This window comes from Triticum aestivum, chromosome 2D (assembly GCF_018294505.1).
Source record: "Triticum aestivum cultivar Chinese Spring chromosome 2D, IWGSC CS RefSeq v2.1, whole genome shotgun sequence".
NCBI lineage: Eukaryota > Viridiplantae > Streptophyta > Magnoliopsida > Poales > Poaceae > Triticum > Triticum aestivum.
In genome coordinates, this window is record NC_057799.1 from 53,178,838 (window position 1) to 53,201,405 (window position 22,568).

At 44.9% G+C, this 22,568-nt stretch overlaps 1 pseudogene; it reads left to right on the top strand.

Moving 5' to 3' along the window:
* Positions 1-16,829: 16,829 nt before the first annotated feature.
* On the top strand, positions 16,830-22,351 carry LOC123055637 (uncharacterized; annotated as a pseudogene).
* The last annotated feature ends 217 nt before the right edge of the window (positions 22,352-22,568 follow it).

Here is a 22,568-nt window from a genome sequence, read left to right on the forward strand (position 1 = left end):
GGTGAATAAAACCACTAAGTTCAAGAAGGGCAAGGGTAAGAAGAACTTCAAGAAGGACGGCAAGGGAGTTGCCGCGCCCGGTAAGCCAGTTACCGGGAAGAAGTCAAAGAATGGACCCAAGCCCGAGACTGAGTGCTTTTATTGCAAGGGAAGTGGTCACTGGAAGCGGAACTGCCCCAAATATTTAGCGGACAAGAAGAAGGCCGGCAACACCCAAGGTATATGTGATATACAAGTAATTGATGTGTACCTTACCAGTACTCGTAGTAGCTCCTGGGTATTTGATACCGGTGCGGTTGCTCATATTTGTAACTCAAATCAGGAACTACGGAATAAACGGAGACTGGCAAAAGACGAGGTGACGATGCGCGTCGGGAATGGTTCCAAGGTCGATGTGATCGCCGTCGGCACGCTACCTCTGCATCTACCCACGGGATTAGTTATAAACCTCAATAATTGTTATTTAGTGCCAGCTTTGAGCATGAACATTGTATCTGGATCTCGTTTAATTCGAGATGGCTACTCATTTAAATCTGAGAATAATGGTTGTTCTATTTATTTGAGAGATATGTTTTATGGTCATGCCCCGCTGGTCAATGGTTTATTCTTGATGAATCTCGAACGTGATGCTACACATGTTCATAGTGTGAATACCAAAAGATGTAAAGTTGATAACGATAGTCCCACATACTTGTGGCACTGCCGCCTTGGTCACATTGGTGTCAAGCGCATGAAGAAGCTCCATGCAGATGGACTTTTGGAGTCTCTTGATTACGAATCATTTGACACGTGCGAACCATGCCTCATGGGTAAGATGACCAAGACTCCGTTCTCCGGAACAATGGAGCGAGCAACCAACTTATTGGAAATCATACATACCGATGTGTGCGGTCCAATGAGTGTTGAGGCTCGCGGAGGATATCGTTATGTTCTCACTCTCACTGATGATTTAAGTAGATATGGGTATGTCTACCTAATGAAACACAAGTCTGAAACCTTTGAAAAGTTCAAGGAATTTCAGAGTGAAGTCGAGAATCAACGTGACAGGAAAATAAAATTCTTACGATCAGATCGTGGTGGAGAATATTTAAGTCACGAATTTGGTACACACTTAAGGAAATGTGGAATAGTTTCACAACTCACGCCGCCTGGAACACCTCAGAGAAATGGTGTGTCCGAACGTCGTAATCGCACTCTATTGGATATGGTGCGATCTATGATGTCTCTTACCGATTTACCGCTCTCATTTTGGGGTTATGCTTTAGAAACTGCCGCATTCACTTTAAATAGGGCACCGTCTAAATCCGTTGAGACGACACCGTATGAATTATGGTTTGGGAAGAAACCTAAGCTGTCGTTTCTAAAAGTTTGGGGATGCGATGCTTATGTCAAGAAACTTCAACCTGAAAAGCTCGAACCCAAATCGGAAAAATGCGTCTTCATAGGATACCCTAAGGAAACTATTGGGTATACCTTCTACCTCAGATCCGAAGGCAAGATCTTCGTTGCCAAGAACGGGTCCTTTCTAGAGAAGGAGTTTCTCTCGAAAGAATTGAGTGGGAGGAAAGTGGAACTTGATGAGGTGATAGTCACCCCTTCCGAACCGGAAAGTAGCGCAGCGCGGGAAAATGTTCCTGTGGTGCCTACACCGACTGGGGAGGAAGTTAATGATGATGATCATGAAGCTTCAGATCAAGTTACTGAACTTCGTAGGTCCACAAGGACACGTTCCGCACCAGAGTGGTACGGCAACCCTGTCCTGGAAATCATGTTGTTAGACAACGGTGAACCTTCGAACTATGAAGAAGCGATGGCGGGCCCGGATTCCGACAAATGGCTAGAAGCCATGAAATCCGAGATAGAATCCATGTATGAAAACAAAGTATGGACTTTGACTGACTTGCCCGATGAGCGGCGAGCCATAGAAAACAAATGGATCTTTAAGAAGAAGACGGACGCAGATGGTAATGTGACCATCTACAAAGCTCGACTTGTCGCTAAGGGTTATCGACAAGTTCAAGGGGTTGACTACGATGAGACTTTCTCACCCGTAGCGAAGCTGAAGTCCGTCCGAATCATGTTAGCAATTGCCGCATACTATGATTATGAGATATGGCAGATGGACGTCAAAACGGCATTCCTTAACGGCTTCCTTAAGGAAGAGTTGTATATGATGCAGCCGGAAGGTTTTGTCGATCCTAAGAATGCTAACAAAGTATGCAAGCTCCAGCGCTCAATCTATGGGCTGGTGCAAGCATCTCGGAGTTGGAACATTCGCTTTGATGAGATGATCAAAGCGTTTGGGTTTACACAGACTTATGGAGAAGCCTGTGTTTACAAGAAAGTGAGTGGGAGCTCTGTAGCATTTCTCATATTATATGTGGATGACATATTATTGATGGGAAATGATATAGAATTCTTGGAAAGTATAAAGGCCTATTTGAATAAGTGTTTTTCAATGAAGGACCTTGGAGAAGCTGCTTACATATTAGGCATCAAGATCTATAGAGATAGATCAAGACGCCTCATTGGTCTTTCACAGAGTACATACCTTGACAAGATATTGAAGAAGTTCAGTATGGATCAGTCCAAGAAGGGGTTCTTGCCTGTATTGCAAGGTGTGCAATTGAGCACGGCTCAATGCCCGACCACGGCAGAAGATATAGAAGAGATGAGTGTCATCCCCTATGCCTCGGCCATAGGGTCTATTATGTATGCCATGCTGTGTACCAGACCTGATGTAAACCTTGCCGTAAGTTTGGTAGGAAGGTACCAAAGTAATCCCGGCAAGGAACACTGGACAGCGGTCAAGAATATCCTGAAGTACCTGAAGAGGACTAAGGATATGTTTCTCGTTTATGGAGGTGACGAAGAGCTCGTCGTAAAGGGTTACGTCGACGCTAGCTTCGACACAGATCCGGATGACTCGAAGTCACAGACCGGATACGTGTATATTTTGAATAGAGGAGCAGTAAGCTGGTGCAGTTGCAAGCAAAGCGTCGTGGCGGGATCTACATGTGAAGCGGAATACATGGCAGCCTCGGAGGCAGCACAGGAAGCAGTCTGGATGAAGGAGTTCATTACCGACCTAGGGGTGATTCCCAATGCGTCGGGCCCAATGACTCTCTTCTGTGACAACACTGGAGCTATTGCCCTTGCGAAGGAGCCCAGGTTTCACAGGAAGACCAGGCATATCAAGCGTCGCTTCAACTCCATTCGTGAAAGTGTTCAAAATGGAGACATAGATATTTGTAAAGTACACACGGACCTGAATGTAGCAGATCCGTTGACTAAACCTCTCCCTAGGGCAAAACATGATCAACACCAGGACGCAATGGGTGTTCGATTCATCACAATGTAACTAGATTATTGACTCTAGTGCAAGTGGGAGACTGTTGGAAATATGCCCTAGAGGCAATAATAAATGGTTATTATTATATTTCTGTGTTCATGATAATAGTCTTTTATTCATGCTATAATTGTATTGTCCGGAAATCGTAATACATGTGTGAATACATAGACCACAACCTGTCCCTAGTAAGCCTCTAGTTGACTAGCTCGTTGATCAACAGATAGTCATGGTTTCCTGACTATGGACATAGGATGTCACTGATAACGGGATCACATCATTAGGAGAATGATGTGATGGACAAGACCCAACCTAAGCATAGCATAAAAGATCGTGTAGTTTCGTTTGCTAGAGCTTTTCCAATGTCAAGTATCTTTTCCTTAGACCATGAGATCGTGCAACTCCCGGATACCGTAGGAGTGCTTTGGGTGTGCCAAACGTCACAACGTAACTGGGTGACTATAAAGGTGCATTACGGGTATCTCCGAAAGTGTCTGTTGGGTTGGCACGGATCGAGACTGGGATTTGTCACTCCGTGTAAACGGAGAGGTATCTCTGGGCCCACTCGGTAATGCATCATCATAATGAGCTCAATGTGACCAAGGCGTTGGTCACGGGATCATGCATTGCGGTACGAGTAAAGAGACTTGCCGGTAACGAGATTGAACAAGGTATTGGGATACCGACGATCGAATCTCGGGCAAGTAACATACCGATTGACAAAGGGAATTGCATACGGATTGATTGAATCCTCGACACCGTGGTTCACCCGATGATATCATCGTGGAACATGTGGGAGCCAACATGGGTATCCAGATCCCGCTGTTGGTTATTGACCGGAGAGGCGTCTCGGTCATGTCTGCATGTCTCCCGAACCCGTAGGGTCTACACACTTAAGGTCCCGTGACGCTAGGGTTGTAGAGATATATGTATGCGGAAACCTGAAAGTTGTTCGGAGTCCCGGATGAGATCCCGGACGTCACGAGAGGTTCCGGAATGGTCCGGAGGTGAAGATTTATATATAGGAAGTCCAGTTTTGGCCACCGGGAAAGTTTCGGGGGTTATCGGTATTGTACCAGGACCACCGGAAGGGTCCTGGGGGTCCACCGGGTGGGGCCACCTGTCCCGGAGGGCCCCATGGGCTGAAAGTGGAGGGGAACCAGCCCCTAATGGGCTGGGGCGCCACTTTGGGCCTCCCCCCCATGCGCCTAGGGTTGGGAACCCTAGGGGGGGGGGGAGTTCCCCCTTGCCTTGGGGGGCAAGGCAACCCCTTTCCCCCTTGGCCGCCCCCCCCTTGGAGATCCCATCTCCAAGGGCTGCGCACCCCCCTTGGGGGCCTATATAAAGGGGGGGAGGGAGGGCAGCACACTACAGCCTTTGGCGCCTCCCTCCTCCCCTACAACACCTCTCTCTCTCGCGCAGAAGCTCGGCGAAGCCCTGCCGAAGAGCCGCTACATCCACCACCACGCCGTCGTGCTGTTGGATCTCCATCAACCTCTCCTTCCCCCTTGCTGGATCAAGAAAGGAGGAGACGTCGCTGCACCGTACGTGTGTTGAACGCGGAGGTGCCGTACGTTCGGCACTCTGTCATCGGTGATTTGGATCACGGCGAGTACGACTCCGTCATCCACGTTCATTGGAACGCTTCCGCTCGCGATCTACAACGGTATGTAGATGCACTCCCTTCCCCTCGTTGCTAGTAGACTCCATAGATGCATCTTGGTGAGCGTAGGAAAATTTTAAAATTATGCTACGATTCCCAACAAGCACAACCCACTAGGGCGCGCCCAGGTGGGTTGTGCCCACCTCAGCCGCCTCCCGCACCGCCTCTTTGCTCTATAAATACCCTGAAAATCCAAAAACCCTAGGGGAGTCGACGAAACACAATTCCAACTGCCGCAAGTTCTAGTACCACCATATGCAATCTAGACACCATCACGGAGGGGTTCATCATCCTCAATGGTGCCACTTCGATGATGCGTGAGTAGTTCATTGTAGACCTACGGGTCCGTAGTTAGTAGCTAGATGGCTTCCTCTCTCTCATTTGATTCTCAATACAATGGTCTATTGAAGATCTATTTGATGTAACTCTTTTTGCGTTGTGTTTGTTGGGATCCGACGAAATTTGAGTTTATGATCAGATCTATTTTATCCACGAAAGTTATTTGAGTCTTCTTTTGATCTCTTATATGCATGCTTACTTATAGCCTCGTATTTATTCTTCAAATCTTTGGTTTAGTTAGGCCGACTAGATCGATTTTTCTTGCCATGGGAAGAGGTGCTTTGTGATGGGTTCGATCTTACGGTGCTCAATCCCAGTGAGAGAAGGGGATATGACACGTATGTATCGTTGCTATTAAGGATACAAGATGGGGTCTATTCCTACATGAATAGATCTTGTCTACATCATGTCATTGTTCTTATTGCATTACTTCGTTTCTCCATGAACTTAATACACTAGATGCATGCTGGATAGTAGTCGATGTGTGGAGTAATAGTAGTAGATGCAGGCAGGAGTCAGTCTACTAATCTTGGATGTGATGCCTATATAATGATCATTGCCTGGATATCGTCATAATTATTTGAAGTTCGATTAGTTGCCCAACAGTAATTTTTTTACTCACCGTGTGCTATTTTCTCGAGAGAAGCCATTAGTGAAATCTACGCCCCCCGGGTCTATTTTCTCATCATATATTTTCAGATCTATATTGCTATTTGCCTTTTTATTTATTTGCATATTTTATTTTTAGATCTATATTATCAAAAACCCAAAAATACCTCGCTGAGTTTTATTTGCCGTTATTTGCATCTATCAATCTACCACAATTTTATCCCGTCAACATGACAATTTCTGGCACCGTTACCCGAAAGGGATTGACAACCCCTTTAACACGTCGGGTTGCAAGTATTTGTTCTTTGTGTGCAGGTACCATTTACATAGTGTTGCTTGGTTCTCCTACTGGTCGATAACCTTGGTCTCATCACTAAGGCAAATACCTACTATAGTTGTGCTGCATCATCCCTTCCTCTTTGAGGAAATACTGACGTAGTTCAAGCGACATGAGTCGCCATGGCGAACATCAAACGGCCAGTCATTGCGCATGGCGTTGGAAGCCCATCCCATGGCCGCTCGGGGGCCGTCCTCTCGAGCCAGAGCCAGCGAAGCTGCAGTGCGGCGCCAAAAGACCGCATATCAACAATGCCAAGATCACCGAGATGCTTAGGCGTGCAGATCTTGCGCCAGGCCACCTTGCAGTGGCAAGCATGAGAGGCTTCGTCTCCACGCCATAACCAAGCACTGCGTAGTTTATCAATCTCGAGGTAGGACCAAACCCGCAAATCGAACATCACAAGCCAGTAGACCGTCATTGACGAAAGGACAACATTTATGAGCACAAGTATCCCCGTGGCCGACAGCAAGCAGGCTTTCCAGCAAGCCAAACATACACATATTTTATCAAGCAACGGCAAGAAATCAATCTTGCGCAGCTTCCTGAGGGAGAGCGATACGTGTCCAATGTATCTATAATTTTTGCTTGTTCCATGCTGTTATATTATCATTCTTGGATGTTTTACAATCATTTTATAGCAACTTTATATCATTTTTTGGGACTAACCTATTGACATAGTGCACAGTGCTAGTTGCTGTTTTTTTAAATAATACACTTTTTTTTAAATTACAAAAATAATACGCAGAAAAAAGAATTTACAAAAATAATACACCGTCGGCCCACTGCAGGCCAACTGAGCCCAGTCGGCCCACAGCAGGCCGATCGGCTAGCAGGAGGCCGACTGCAGGCAGGGCTGGCACGCAGCGTCCTGTGGTTGGTCGGGCCACGTCGCGAGGGGGAGGCAGTGGCCTGTCGGCGTGGTGCGCCCCTGTCGGCCTGCCGCCCGCCGATCGGCCACCTGGTGGCCGACAGGGTGCTGCCGACCTGACGCGCGCTGGCCGGCCCGCCCTTATCCTCTCCTTCCTCCATTCTTCTTCTCCCGTGGCTCATTTCTTCTGTGTTCTTCCTCCTCCTCTCTCTACAGAAAAATGGCACACATTTGTACAACTAAATGAGCTACATTTTCGCTATTTTGGCACCGTGAATGGGTTCAACTCATTTAGGGCAGCCAAAAGAGGTGTCGATCTACTGACGGGGTAGCTCGTGGTGGTCGTGGTGAGCATTTTGGTGGAGGTGGTGGTGGTGAAGTTGGGGCAGTGTGGTGGTGGTGAAGTTGGGGCAGTGAGGTGGAGGTGAAGCTATTGTTCGTCGTTCTTCGTTGGAGCCGGAGCAGCGGCAGTTTTTCGTTCGTCCTCGTTCGTCGTTCGTCGTTCGTCGTTCGTCGTTCTTCGTTCTTCGTTCGCACGCACGCTTCAAGGGTATATTTCAGCCCACATTTTATTTTTCGTAGGTGCTCCGGTAGTATACGTAAATATTGTTATTTGCTGCGGTAGTATACGTAAATATTTGTGTGCGATTATTGTTATTTGGCCCGGTAGTATACGGAAATATTGTTATTTGCCCCGGTAGTATACGTAAATATTATTCATTCGCACGCACGCTTCGTTCGATGTGAAATTAAATTTGTGTGCGATTATTGTTATTTGCCCCGGTAGTATACGTAAATATTTGTAGTTGCTACGGCAAATATTCGTAATATAGTTGTAGGTGTGTGAATTGTATTAGTTGTTAGTGGGGATAATAAGTTGTTGCTTAATACTTGACACGTACACAGGTGCGGGACAAGAAGTTGGAAACATGAATAAAAAGTTGGAAAGAAGAGACAAGTTTTTTTAAAGAGTTGGGGTCGGCATGTGCATAGCATGTCAGTGTGATGGAAATTTAACAAGCAAACAAAAAATAGGAAAAGTAGAACTACATGTTAAAAAATGTTTCAGTCCGTACCCGATGCCAATATGAAGCGGATTACCCGCTAACCTTTATTATGCGTATTTTCTAAAGTTTAACCCATAACAAGCAATGCCACACTGTTTTTTTTGAACGGCCACGCTGTAGTTTAACAAAAAAACTTCGGATAAAAACTTCTTTGCAAGGAAGAATTTTACATGATCGTAGAAATAAGACGCATGCCTTTTTCTAAATTATTCTTAACATAGATTAAAATAAAAAATACATCAACATGGGCCATATAATTCAAATAAACTGAATTATCATATTTGTCGGTTATATTATTATTATTATTTGAGGCCTATTTATTATTAGTAAACATGGGCCTATTTATTATATTATTATTAAAACAAGAGTCAAGCAACTCATCATAATCGTCCACATAGATTAAATTATATTGATCGTGAAATTTACTATGGTCCTGGTAATATATATATAGACATGTCTAATACTTGTATTTCTATGTTGAAAAAAAATAGGTGAGTCGAGATGTCCGATGTAGTGAAGTTGAGATTTTACTATGGTCCTGGTACTGTCCAAACAAATGAGTTGGGAGCAGATCTGAGTGAATTTACTCACATAGAGGTGGCAATCAGCGCACCACAAACATGGTCTGTTAGTCAGTTGAAAGAATGGATTGCGGCAAGTTTAGGTCTTGATACTGAAACACACACCGTCGGTGTTCATGCATTGTGGACACGGTCAAGTTCAAAAATTTACTTTTATTTGAGGCCAATAGAGGGAGACTCCGATTGGGTGCGGTGGTTACAAGGTTGTGAACGAAGGGGATGCAATCCTGTTGCTTTAGTGCTTCCCGTCGTGAAGGAGGTCACTGCACATGAAGGGGAGGGTGGCTACGAAGGACAGAGCAGTCATGTAGAAGGAGGAAATGCTTATGGTTACGAACAAGGACAGAGCAGTCAGGTAGAAGGAGGAAATGCTTATGGTTATGAACCAGGGCAGAGTAGTCAGGTAGAAGGAGGAAATGCCGATGGTGATTACAATGGCGAGGTGGACGCTGACGAGGTAGATGGGCACATGCAGAACCAGATGGAAGAAGAAGACACCGATGTTGAAAGGGGTCATGCCGATGATTCTGACGAGTCAGATGAAGAAGAAAATGCAGAGGAGGTCCCGAATCCTGCATGGTGGAATCATGACTTATCATCTGCAATGACCGTGAATGATGGACATGATTCAGCCTGGCAATATCACCAGAACAATATTGCGACGGGTGCTATGTATCCGAACAAGCAAGCCCTGAAGGATGCAATAATTAATTGGGCAATGTCCACGCAAAGGGTTTTCAAAGCTGAGGTGTCCAGTCAGAAATTCCTCACAATGGTATGCAAGAACGCAGATTGTCCCGCAAGGGTGCACGGCTTTCTCCCTAAGTATGGCACAAGTTGGGTGATAAGTGACTTAGTTAATCACACTTGTCTTATTCCCTGCATCCCTCAAGATCATGCCAACCTTTCATCCACGCTTATTGCTCGACTGTTTTACGATGAGATAGTGCAAGGCAAAGCTATGGAAGTGAAGGCAGTGCAGACAAAAGTGTTCGCCAGGTTGAAGTACAGAATTTCTTATGGCAAGGCTTGGAGGGCTAAGCATGCAGCGCTTGAGAGGAGATTTGGTTCTTATTTTGATGCATATGACTCTGTTGTCCACCTCCTCCACACCCTGCAGCAGCGGAATCCAGGCACCTATATCGATATCCAAGACATGTTCATGCCAGAGTTCCCAACTGTGAGGGTTTTGCATCGTCTCTTCTTCTCTTTCGGTGTATGCATCGAAGCTTTCAGGCATTGCCGACCGGTGATATGTGTTGACGGTACTTTTCTCACAGGCAAGTACAAGGGTCAGATCCTGACAGCCATAGGTCAAGACGGCCAAAATCAAGTCGTCCCACTGGCATTTGCTTTTGTGGAGAGTGAGAACATTGAAAGTTGGACATGGTTCTTCAGGCAGTTGAAAATATCAGTTGTGAAGGAGAAGCCCAATGTGTGCATCCTTCATGACAGGCATGCAGGTATACTCAGTGCGATAAGGACACTGACAAACCCAGGCCCTGAGGAACAAGTTCCATGGCAGGACTTGCAGAGCCGTTGGTGCATGCGCCATCTCGGGGCTAATTTCTTCTCGCAGTTTAGAAATAAGAACCTGATGAATCTGTTCAAAAAACTCTGCAAGCAGAACCAGTTATGGAAGTACAATTTGATACGCGACAGACTTAATGTGTGCACGCAGAGACACGTGAGGGACAGGAAAGCTGCAAGAGATGCAGCGGTGAGGGCACATGTTGAAGCAGTAGCTGCACAGTTGGCAACAGGAACAGCGGCCGTGGAGGAGGAGGCTGTTGGGCTATGTGACCTGCCAGGCTTTGACCCACCTGGTACTAGGAGAAGGCTCGGGAGGTCGATTAAAACCTTCGAGCAGTGGATAGAGCATGAGCCTCTGGAGAGGTGGTCTTTGCTACATGACACACATGGAGCAAGGTACGGTGTCATGACAACGAACCTCGCGGAAACATACAACTTTGTCCTCAGAGGAAACCGGGCATTGCCACTTACAGCCATCGTTGAGGGTATTTTCTATGGCACCGTCAAGTATTTCAGAGACAGACGTCAAATAGCAGAGCAGCATATCTTGAACAACCCAAATACACGGTACTGTGAAAGAGTCACGAAGTACATGGACAACAAGATGCAAAAAGCTAGGTCACACACTGTAGTCGCCATCGGTAATCAAGAAAGAAGGTTTGAGGTCCGCTTAGCCAACAACAAATTCGGATGTGCAAATGAGTTGAGGACGCATGAGGTGAAAATTGGCAATGAAGCCTGGCCAACGTGTGAGTGCACATGCAATAAACCGAAATTGCTTCACCTACCTTGCTCACATGTACTTGCTGCTTGCGGGCAGCTTGGAATGGACGCAATATCGTTTGTGTCTCCATATTTTCTGAAAGAGGCTGTCCTCAATACCTGGACAGGTGAGCTGATGGGTTTTCGATCAATGGGTAATTTCAACAGCGTCAACCCCGCCGAAAGGCGTTACATTCCAAACCCAGAGCATATGCGTACAAGTAGAGGCAGACGGCAGTGTCAGCGCATCCGAAATGATATGGATGAATCTGAAGCAGGAGGTCCGACTAGGCAATGCATTCTATGCAATGAATTTGGCCATAGGGACACTAATTGTCCCACTTTCGTCACTGGGCGTGGACGAGGCAACCGGGGAAGAAGAGGAGGTAGAGGCAGTAGAGGAGTAAGGGCGAGAGGAAGAAGCTAAGCTAGCACTAGTTTGTTCTGAATTTGTATTAAGTGTGGTGTGGCACTATGTTCTGAATTTGTATTAAGTGTGGCACTATGTTCTGAATTTTTATTAAGTGTGGCACTATGTTCTGAATTTTTATTAAGTGTGGCACTATGTTCTGAATTTAATGGTTTATTTAAGTGTGGCACTATGTTCTGAATTTTTATTAAGTGTGGCACTATGTTCTGAATTTTTATTAAGTGTGACACTATGTTCTGAATTTTGTATGTGCAGAAATGTCGGGATTGTGGTTGCTGAATGGGGACATTGATAGGGGTCATCGTGCTGCGATATGGTATGAGCGCAAGCTTGAGCCTCTGGTCACTCGCACTCCTAAGGAAAACTGGAAGATACACTCAGGATGGATTCAGCGGTACGTGCTTTATTAATTTGCACACTGACATGCATATTAATGGTTGAAATGGGAGACACTAACTGAAAAGTTCTCTGATGAAGGTTGAAATGGGCCGGCCTTTTACCTTTCGCGCGTCTGGTTGAGTCTATCCCGGGTGAGAAACGCGTCGCCATCGATGGGTCTTTGCTGAGCTGCTTAGTGGACCGTTGGAGGCCAGAGACCCACACGTTTCACTTCAGATGGGGAGAGATGGCTCCTACTCTGGAGGATGTGTCACTTTTGCTCGGACTACCGTTGGCAGGTCATGCCGTAGGACCGTTGGACGCACCGGCTGGTTGGGAGCGAGCTCTTACAGAACGTTTTCACGGTGTTTTTCCGGATGCTCCGGATCCGGTATGGGAGCATCACGGACCTAAGTATGAGTGGTTGCTAAATTTCCGGGTAATTTCCCCTACCTATTATCTTCAAGTTATCGCGCATAAAGTTTTACAGAAAATAATTGCGGCTTACTAAAACTTTCTCTTCGCTTAATGCAGATCCAGAACTTCCGGGCGCCGTTGACTGCGGAACAGATCACTCGGAGCCTCGAGGCCTACTTACTGTGGCTTTTCGGCAAGGTGATGTTCACGGAGAACCATGTCACCACTATTAGCGCCCTCTACATCCCTATGGCACTCGAGATAGCGAGCGCTCAGACGGCGGATCAGATCAGACAGAGGAGTTGGGGTTCGGCGGTGTTAGCGGCTACATACCGAGGTATGTGCAACGGTTGCCAGCTTACATCGAGAAAGCCAGCCCTTCTTGGATGCCCTCTATTCCTCCAGCTGTGGTCGTGGGAGAGGTTCTCTATAGGGCGACCAGATGTACGTGTTCATGAGCCTATAGACGCCATGTTTGATGTTGACGGCATCGACATGCCTACTTTCGGTCTGTGTTGGACTCGTCGCAAGGTATGCACCGTGTTGTAGTTTAATGCAACTTTTTCTGCACAAGAGATCGTTCGATGCTAGCGGCTACTAACTTTTATTCTCTGCAGAGACGCTTTGCTAGTGATCAGACCAGGAAGGCATACACAGCATTGAACGAGCAGTTCGATGCGTACACCGGGGTCATCTGGCAGCCCTACACGGAAGCAGCCATACAAGCGAGATACCCTGCTGGTATGTCTGTGCTATGCACAAGGGACCGAGATTACTGGATGACAAAATCGAAGATCATCTTCGATGTCTTCGTCGAGGAGATGGCACAACAGAGGGTTATGAGGCAATTTGGTCTTCTGCAGTTGGAGCTACCTCCCCCTATAGAGAACCCGGTGCCAGCACACATCCACAGGTATTAACCAGTTTTTCAATGTTGCATTTTCTTTCATAGTACTCCATTCGAAGCTTTAGGTAATTGTTGAACACACACCACAATTTTAGGACGACAAGGAAGGGCATGAACAGGACAACTGCTGACTGGCTAGTTAGACTAGAGCCGTATGTTATAGAATGGGAGACAGCAAACACAAATCTATGGCACGAGAATCACAATTTCGATCTCGATGAATTCAATCTCTATTTGCGGCGCTACATGACCGGAACACGGTTACGCATTGTTGAGTACTCCCACCCAGAGGAGTTACCGGATCCTACTCCGTCGGATATGTACCCGAGCTATGATACTTCGGGCTCTAGGCAGTACGCGGTAAGATATTTTTTCTTTACGTAATGTTGTCACATACTTTGACGTGCAAGAGACAGACATTATTAATCGTCATGGAAATTTGCAGGCTACCTTGACACGCGAACTGTACGACGACGTGACCACCTTTGGACGATCACTATCGTCTGGACCTCTTCTTCATCATCGTCCAGTGGTACAGCCCTTCTTGGAAAGAATTCAGAATAAGATACGGACTGTGTACGAGGCTATCACGTGCACCCGGAGAACCGATGTTGTTCAGCACGAGCAGGAGCAGCCGCGTCACTCCATGCACCGACATCAACCACGTCCACGTCTAGCACAGCAGCCGACAACCAGGCCACCCCGTCCTGACCAACCTGGCAGTTCTACGTGGCACCCGCAGCACTATGGTCCCACGTCGAGCTTCGTGTTTTCTCCACAGCCACAGCAACACGGTCCCTCGTCGAGCTTCGTGTTATCTCCACAGCCACAGCAGCACGGTCCCTCGTCCAGTTTCGTGTTTCAGCCAGAGCAGACGTCACACCCAGCAGGTATGTGTCTTCATATTTATTGTTTTCAATATTAATTGACGCGACCTCATTCTTCATGATGAAACGTTCCATCGCGTAGGGGCCTATGGATATCAGGCGTCTATGTCGGCATCACATGATACGTGGGGGAGTGATCAACATCCCGAGGACAACATACAGGCTCAGATGTCGCAGCACACCCAGTGGATGAACATGTTTTCGACTCCTCCACCAGGCCCCACACAGGATACACAGCATGACCAGGGAGAGTCTGAGATTCCTCCTCGTCACATTAGGGCACCCGACAGGTTGGGATGGTCCCCGATTCCAGATCCGCCTCCCCGCCAGGCCAGACGTCGTCACTGACGCTTCTATGTATCAGTAGAGACATTACCATCTATTTCTGTGTAAGACTTATGTCTATTCTATGTATGAGACAAATGACTATGTACTTATGTACGAGACATATGCCTACTCTATTTTAGTACTCTGTTATCGGAAGTACAAGATCATATTTAGATAGAACATAATATTCATACAACGAGACATTGCAAACAATTAGATAGAACTACATCTAAATTAAATGGTACGTAACTGAACTCACAACATACAGCATAAAAACTACATGAAGTCATCATCGTCATATGTTCGCGCCAACTTTTTCCCGCCATATGTTCGCGCCAACTTTTTCCCGCCACCCGTTTCCCGCCACCCGTTTCCCTCCTCCCATTTCCCGCCCCATTTCCCGCCACCCGTTTCCCGCCACCCGTTTCCCTCCTCCCATTTCCCGCCAACCCTTTCCCGCCATACCGCAGTCGTTCTTTCCCGCCATTTTCTCCTCTCTACCTATAAAACCCCCTTCAGACGGAGCTGGATAAGCATTGCAGTGTGCTGGTGGTGAAGTTGGGGCACTGTGGTGGAGGTGAAGCTGTTGTTCGTCGTTCTTCGTTGGAGCCGGAGCACCGGCAGTTTGGTGGCCGCCGTTCGTCGTTCTTCCTTCGCACGCACGCTTCAAGGGTATATTTCAGCCCACATTTTATTTTTCGTAGGTGCTCCGGTAGTATTTGTTAATATATTTACATGTCAACTAATTAGTTGTGTAAAAATGTGTAGTTGCTCCGGTAATAATCCGTCCTATATGTGGATGTCAAGTATTTAGGAGTGTCAGTATATGTAGGAGTCCAGAAAAAAGGTCCGTAATATAGGCAGTCCAGTCAAATATATTAATCTGTCAATATTTGTAGTTGCTACGGCAAATATTCGTAATATACTTGTAGGTGGGTGAATTGTATTAGTTGCTCCGTTAATATTCTGTAATATATAGCTTCGTAATATATAGACATGTCTAATATTTGTTAGTGGGGATATTAAGGGGTAGGTTAGGTACTCAATGCGATTTGTGTGTTGCAGATGGCTGAGGGTACTCAGTGGGTGCTTAGCCCTATTGTTCATGTCCAAGGCTTGTCTCCAAGTGTTGTGCAAGTTAGTGAAGTGGACCTCACTTTTGATTGGTTGAAGACTAAATTCATGTTGAAGCAAGGGTTGAAGGAAGACGATTTTGTGTACTACGTCAGCAGGAAGCATTCAGATGGCCCTGGGGAAAGAAAATTGATTGACATAACTGATGATGGCAAGATTCAAGAAATGTTGAGCGAATGGGAATGGAAAAGGGTTGTTCAGTTGCATTGCTACAGGAAACCGAGTTATATGTGATGAATTTGTCATTCGAGATCCGCCTCCCCGGCAGGCCAGACGTCGTCATTGCCGCTCCTATCTATCAGTAGAGACATTACCATCTATTTCTGTGTGAGACTTATGTCTATTCTATGTATGAGACAAATGACTATGTACTTATGTACGAGACATATGCCTACTCTATTTTAGTACTCTGTTATCGGAAGTACAAGATCATATTTAGATAGAACATAATATTCATACAACGAGACATTACAAACAACTAGATAGAACTACATCTAAATTAAATGGCACGTAACTGAACTCACAACATACAGCATAAAAACTACATGAAGTCATCATCGTCATCCTCGATCGATGCAGAACTCTTGCCCTTCGACGATGAAGAACTCTTGCCCTTCGACGATGCAGAAACCTTGCCCTTCGATGATGAAGAACTCTTGCCCTTCGACGATGCAGAAACCTTGCCCTTCGATGATGAAGAACTCTTGCCCTTCGACGATGCAGAACCCGGAAGCGGCGGCATGAAGATATCATCTTCGTCCTCGCTCTCCTCAGTCCATAAACATGGATTATTTGCTGCAATCCTTCTGAAAGTTTCACTCTTCGGCACCACTACCTTCTTCCACCTGTCATGCAACCTAAGAAGTTCTTTACGTACCTCCTCATAGGTCCTTTCAGGCCACCCAGACCTACGTAATTGGTGAGCCAACTCATTCATTATGGTGTCACTACCGGTGAGTTCGTCCCATGGAACTATCCTATTATCCATCCTGAAATCGGTAGCTAGCCTCAGAAGAGTCCTGCTCATCCCAGGGTGAAAACTACGATCGAAAGGATAATGGGACATCTCAACTACACTACACTGCAATGCTTATCCAGCTCCGTCTGAAGGGGGTTTTATAGGTAGAGACGAGAAAATGGCGGGAAAGAACGACTGCGGTATGGCGGGAAAGGTTGGCGGGAAATGGGAGGAGGGAAACGGGTGGCGGGAAACGGGTGGCGGGAAATTGGTTGGCGGAATGGTGGCGGAAATGGGTGGCGGGAAATGGGTGGCGGGAAAAGCGCAGTTTGGAAATGTTGATAACTTTCAAAACAAATGTTCATCACAATGGAAAAAGGTTCCCGCCTTTCAAAAAATGCATGCAATTTTTTTGGAAAATATGAAAAGAAATGGTTCGTGCCACTAAATGAATGTACGTCACCTTTGCTGGAAATATTCTCGTGTTTCCAAAAAATATCCATGACATTGTAAAAAATGGTACTCCCTTCATCCCATAATATAAGATGATATTACAATCAATATACTCACATATCACGTGGGTTAACAAATGTTTAGATGGATCATGACATTTTAAGAAAATATTCGCGTGTTTCTAAAAAAAGTTTGTGAAAATTTCAGAAAAGCATTTAAAAAAATGTTGTGTGGTTTAAAAAAATGGTATTTCCATTAAAAATGTATTTGAAGAAATGTTACCATGTATTCATAACGTGTTAAAATATATACTTTTAAAAAATATCATCATGTATTATTAAAAATAGGCATGCACCAGTCGGCCCACAGCAGGCCAACTGAGCATAGTCGGCCCACTGCAGGCCTATCGGTGTACTGCAGGCCGACTGGACCCTGTCGGCCAACTGCAGGCCGACTGGGCTTGAATCTGGTGGCCGACAGCCCAATCGGCCAGCAGCAAACTGATGGGCCACCAGTCGGCCTGCTGTGGGCCGACTGGGCTCAGTCGGCCTGCAGTAGGCCGACGGTGTATTATTTTTGAAAATTCTTTTTTTGGGTATTATTTCTGTAATTTAAAAAAATGTATTATTTAAAAAATTTAGCCCAAACGGAGTCCAAACGCAGCGAAACATTTTGGAGATTTTTTCTAGACCAGAAGACACCCAGTGGGCCAAATAAGTACCAGAGGGGAGGCCCGTGATGAGCACAACCCACCAGGGCGCGCCCAGGGGGTTGTGCTCCCCACGGAGCCCCCATGCACCGCATCTTCGCCCTATAAATTCCCAAATATTCCAGACACCCTAGGGGAGTCGAAGAAACACAATTTCAGCCGCCGAAAGTTCCAGAACCACGAGATCCAATCTAGACACCATCACGGAGGGGTTCATCATCCTCATTGGTGCCTCTCCGATGATGCGTGAGTAGTCCACCATACACCTACGGGTCCGTAGGCAGTAGCTAGATGGCTTCCTCTCTCTTTTTGTTTCTCAATACAATGGTCTCTTGGACATCTCTTTGATGAAATGACTTTTTGCGGTGTGTTTGTTGGGATCCGATGAAGATCGAGTTTATGATTAGTTTCTATCCATGAATATTATTTGAGTCTTCTTTTGATCTCCTATATGCATGATTACTTATAGCCTCGTATTTCTTATTCGAATCTTTGGTTTAGTTAGGCCAACTAAATCGATTTTTCTTGCCATGGGAAGAGGTGCTTTGTGATGGGTTTGATCATGCGGTGTTCTTTCCCAGTGACAGAAGGGGCGGCAAGACACGCATGTATCATTGCTATTAAGGATAACAAGATGGGGACTATTCCTACATGAATAGATCTCGTCTACATCATGTCATCGTTCTTATTATATTACTCCATTTCTCCATGAACTTAATATACTAGATGCATGCTGGATAGCGGTCGATGTGTGGAGTAATAGTAGTAGATGCAGGCAGGAGTCAGTCTACTAATGTTGGACATGATGCCTATATAATGATCATTGCCTTGGATATCATCATGATTATTTGATCTTCTATCAATTGCCCAACAGTAATTTGTTTACCTACCGTATGCTATTTTCTCGAGTGAAGTCACTAGTGAAATCTACGACCCCTGGGTCTATTCTTTATCATATTTGATTTGAGATCTATTTTTATTCGCTTTTATTTTTAGATCTATTTTTCAAAAAACTCAAAATACATTGCTACACTTTTTATTACTAATTTATTTCGTGTTTTATCGAGAGCTATTTATCCAATCTATCACAATTATCCCCGTCGGCTTTCCAATTTCTGGCACCGTTACCCAGGAGGGATTGACAACCCCTCTTACGCGTTGGGTGGCAAGTATTTGTTGTTTGCGTGCAGGTACCATTTACATAGTGTTGCTTGGTTCTCCTACTGTATTGATACCTTGGTTTCATAACTGAGGGAAATACTTACCGTATCTGTGCTGCATCATCCCTTCCTCTCTGGGGAAATACCGACATAGTTTCAAGCGACATCAAAAGAAATTTCTGGCGCCGTTGCCGGGGAGATATTATCAACATATATCAGGTTCCTAATCACAAATCTCATCTCCTTGCAATTTACATTATTTTCCATTTGCCTCTCATTTTCATCTCCCCCACTTCACAAAAAAATTGTCGTTTTATTCGCCCTCTTTTGTGTTTGTCTTTTCTTGTCGGATCTGTTTTTTGGTTTGCAATCTTGTTTGCGTAGTCATGATGTCTCAAGAAAACACCAAGTTGTGTGATTTTTCCAATACCAATAATAATGATTTTATTAGTACTTTGATTGCTCCTCCCGCCACTAGTGTGGAATCTTGTGATATTAATGCCGCTTTGTTGAATCTTGTTATGAAAGATCAATTTTCTGGTTCTCCTAATGAGGATGCCGCATCCCATCTAAACACATACATAGAATTGTGTGATATGCAAAAGAAAAAAGATGTCGATAATGATATTGTGAAGTTGAAATTATTTCCTTTCTCCTTGCGGGATCGTGCAAAAATTTGGTTTTCTTCTTTGCCTCACAATAGTATCGATTCTTGGATAAGTGCAAAGATGCTTTTATTACTAAGTATTTTTCGCCCTCTAAAATTATCTCCCTTAGAACTCAAATCATGAATTTTAAGAAACTCGATTATGAACATGTTGCACAATCTTGGGAAAGAATGAAATTGATGATAAGAAATTGTCCTACTCATAGTTTAAATCTTTGGATAATCATACAAAATTTTTATGCGGGATTGAATTTGGTTTCTAGAAATCTTTTAGATTCTGCCGCGAGTGGTACTTTTATGGAAATTACTTTGGGAGAAGCTAATAAATTGCTAGATAATATCATGGCAAATTATTCACAATGGCATACCGAAAGAGCACCTGCTAGTAAAAAAATTAATTTGGTTGAAGAAATTAATTCTTTGAGTGAAAAAGTTGATGCTCTCATGAAAATGGTTGCTAGTAAAAATACTCCTATTGATCTTAATGATGTGCCATTATCTATTTTGATTGAGGAAAATAGTGATCCCATAGATGTGAATTTTGTCTCATGAAACAATTGTAATAACAATGCTTATAGAGGTAATTTTAATCCTAGGCCTTTTCCTGGAAATTCCTCTAATAATTATGGTAATTCCTATGGTAATTGTTCTTACAATAATAATAGGAACCCCTCTGATCTTGAGAATAATATTAAAGAATTTATCAATGCTCAAAAGGTTTCAATACTAAGATAGAAGAAAAGTTGAGTAAGATTGATGATATGTCTAGAAGCATTGATAGAATTTCTCATGATGTAGGAAATCTTAAGTTGAAAACTTTTTCACCCAAGGTTGAGGAATCAATTAAAGCTTTATATGTTTCTATGGATGAAAGTAAGAAAAGAACCGCCAGGCTTAGAGCTAAATGAGAATTTTTAGAAAGAGCATTTTCTAGTGATTGCTTTCATAAAAATGATGAAGATATTAAAGTAATTGGTGTTTCTTCTATTGATTCCTTGTTTAGTAAAATTAAAATTGATGATAAAGGGACTGAAGAAGAGTCAACTTTAGCTAGAGGGCGTCCCGATAATTTGGAGGGTGAAAAACTTTATGAAAAAATTGATAAAAGTGGTTTTGGAGAGGTTAAAACTTTAACTAGTGGTGTGACCACTCTTTTGGATTACAAAAACTTTAATTATGATAATTTCTCTTTGATTGAGTGTATTTCTTTGTTGCAATCCATGATAAATTCAACCCATGCTTATGAACAAAATAAAGCTTTTACTAAACATATCGTAGATGCCACGATGAAAGCTTTAGAAAAAAATTGGAGCTAGGGATTTCAATTCCTAGAAAATTACATGATGAATGGGAACCTACCATTAAAGTTAAGATTAAAAATTATGAGTGCTTTGCTTTATGTGATTTGGGTGCTAGTGTTTCTACAATTCCGAAATCTCGATGTGATGTGCTTGGTCTTACCAATATTGAAGAGTGTGCTTTAAATTTGCACTTCGCGGATTCTACTATTAAAGAGCCTTTGGGAAGAATTAATGATGTTCTTATTCTTGCAAATAGAAATTATGTGCCCATAGATTTTATTGTTCTTGATATTGATTGCAATCCTTCTTGTCCTATTATACTTGGTAGACCGTTTTTACGCACTATATGTTCGTGATTGATATGAAAGAAGGCAATATTAAATTTAAATTTACACTAAGAAAGGGTATGGAACACTTCCCTAGAACTAGAATTAAGCCACCATATGAATCAATCATGAGGGCAACCTATGGATCAAAAACTAAAGATGACAATACTTGAATCTATGAATTATGCCTAGCTAGGGGCATAAAATGATAGCGCTTGTTGGGAGGCAACCCAATGAATAAAATTTATATTTGGCTTTTTCTTTCTGTTCTTGTGTGTTTGCACATTTATGCTACTTTTATGATTGTGTTCTTATGTTTTAATTAGTTTCTGTGCCAAGCCAAGCCCGGCCGCCCAAGACCGGAACGCCAAGCTCGGGGAGCTTGCGGCGGACCTCTTCAAGGTATACTACTTGGGGCTGGAGGTTGGCGCCCGCATGCTCACGATCAGCCTCCGCCTCACCGCCGAGAAGGGCGCCCGCTTCACCTCCAAGATGGATTTCCTAGCCATCACCAATCAGGAGCAGCTCCACGATGAGCTGCTTGCGTAGCAGTTCTCACCTCACCCCACCACCCAGGTCCAGGCCTTCGCCCCCGTCGTGGCCGCCTCCTTGGCCGTCAAGCTCAACGAGGAGTACCTCACCCCACGCTGCGTCGAGTGCCTCGTCGGCGGCCGGGCTCCCATCCCCGGCGACATCCTCGACTCCTTCCCCGACGGCAGCCCCGATAGGCAGGACGACCTGGTCGCCGCCGCCACAGAGGGCCTCACCAAGGTCGACCTCTCTGACGACCCGGACACCGCCGCCACCGTCCGCGTCAAGTACGGCAAGGGCAAGCCCCGTCACGCGGCCAACGGCGGCGGCGGCGAGGTTGACAAGGTGCTTGATTACCTGTACCACGCGTGCAGGATGACGAGCCTCGTCGTGAAGCACATCGACGTCGTTGTCGCCATCCTCTCCCGCTTCCTCGACCCCAAGGATGCCGCCCGCCTTGCCGAGTCCAGCGACAAGTACGCCTACATCTCCGAGGTCTGTCCAAACTCCAAACCTTCCTCTTCGATTTCTTCTTCCTCACTATGGAAATGAAAATGAAAATGATGATTTATATCCATGCCATGGATCTGATTTGACTGCCGAATCCAATTTGTTCCGTTGACTGCAGGAGGGACCCTATCCATCACCCGATTGACTACTTCACCTCATTGATCGATCGATCGAGACTGATCCTTTGCATTGTATCCATGCATTCTCTCCTTATCAGTCTTTTAATTTATCACAAAATGTGGACTTGTGGTTTTAATTTGGTCAGATCTACTCTAATTAATTCATGGACGGCCGGTGGCAATCTATCTTAGCTTCATCAATTAGAAGGGATCAATGTCACCACTATGTGTTATAATCATGGA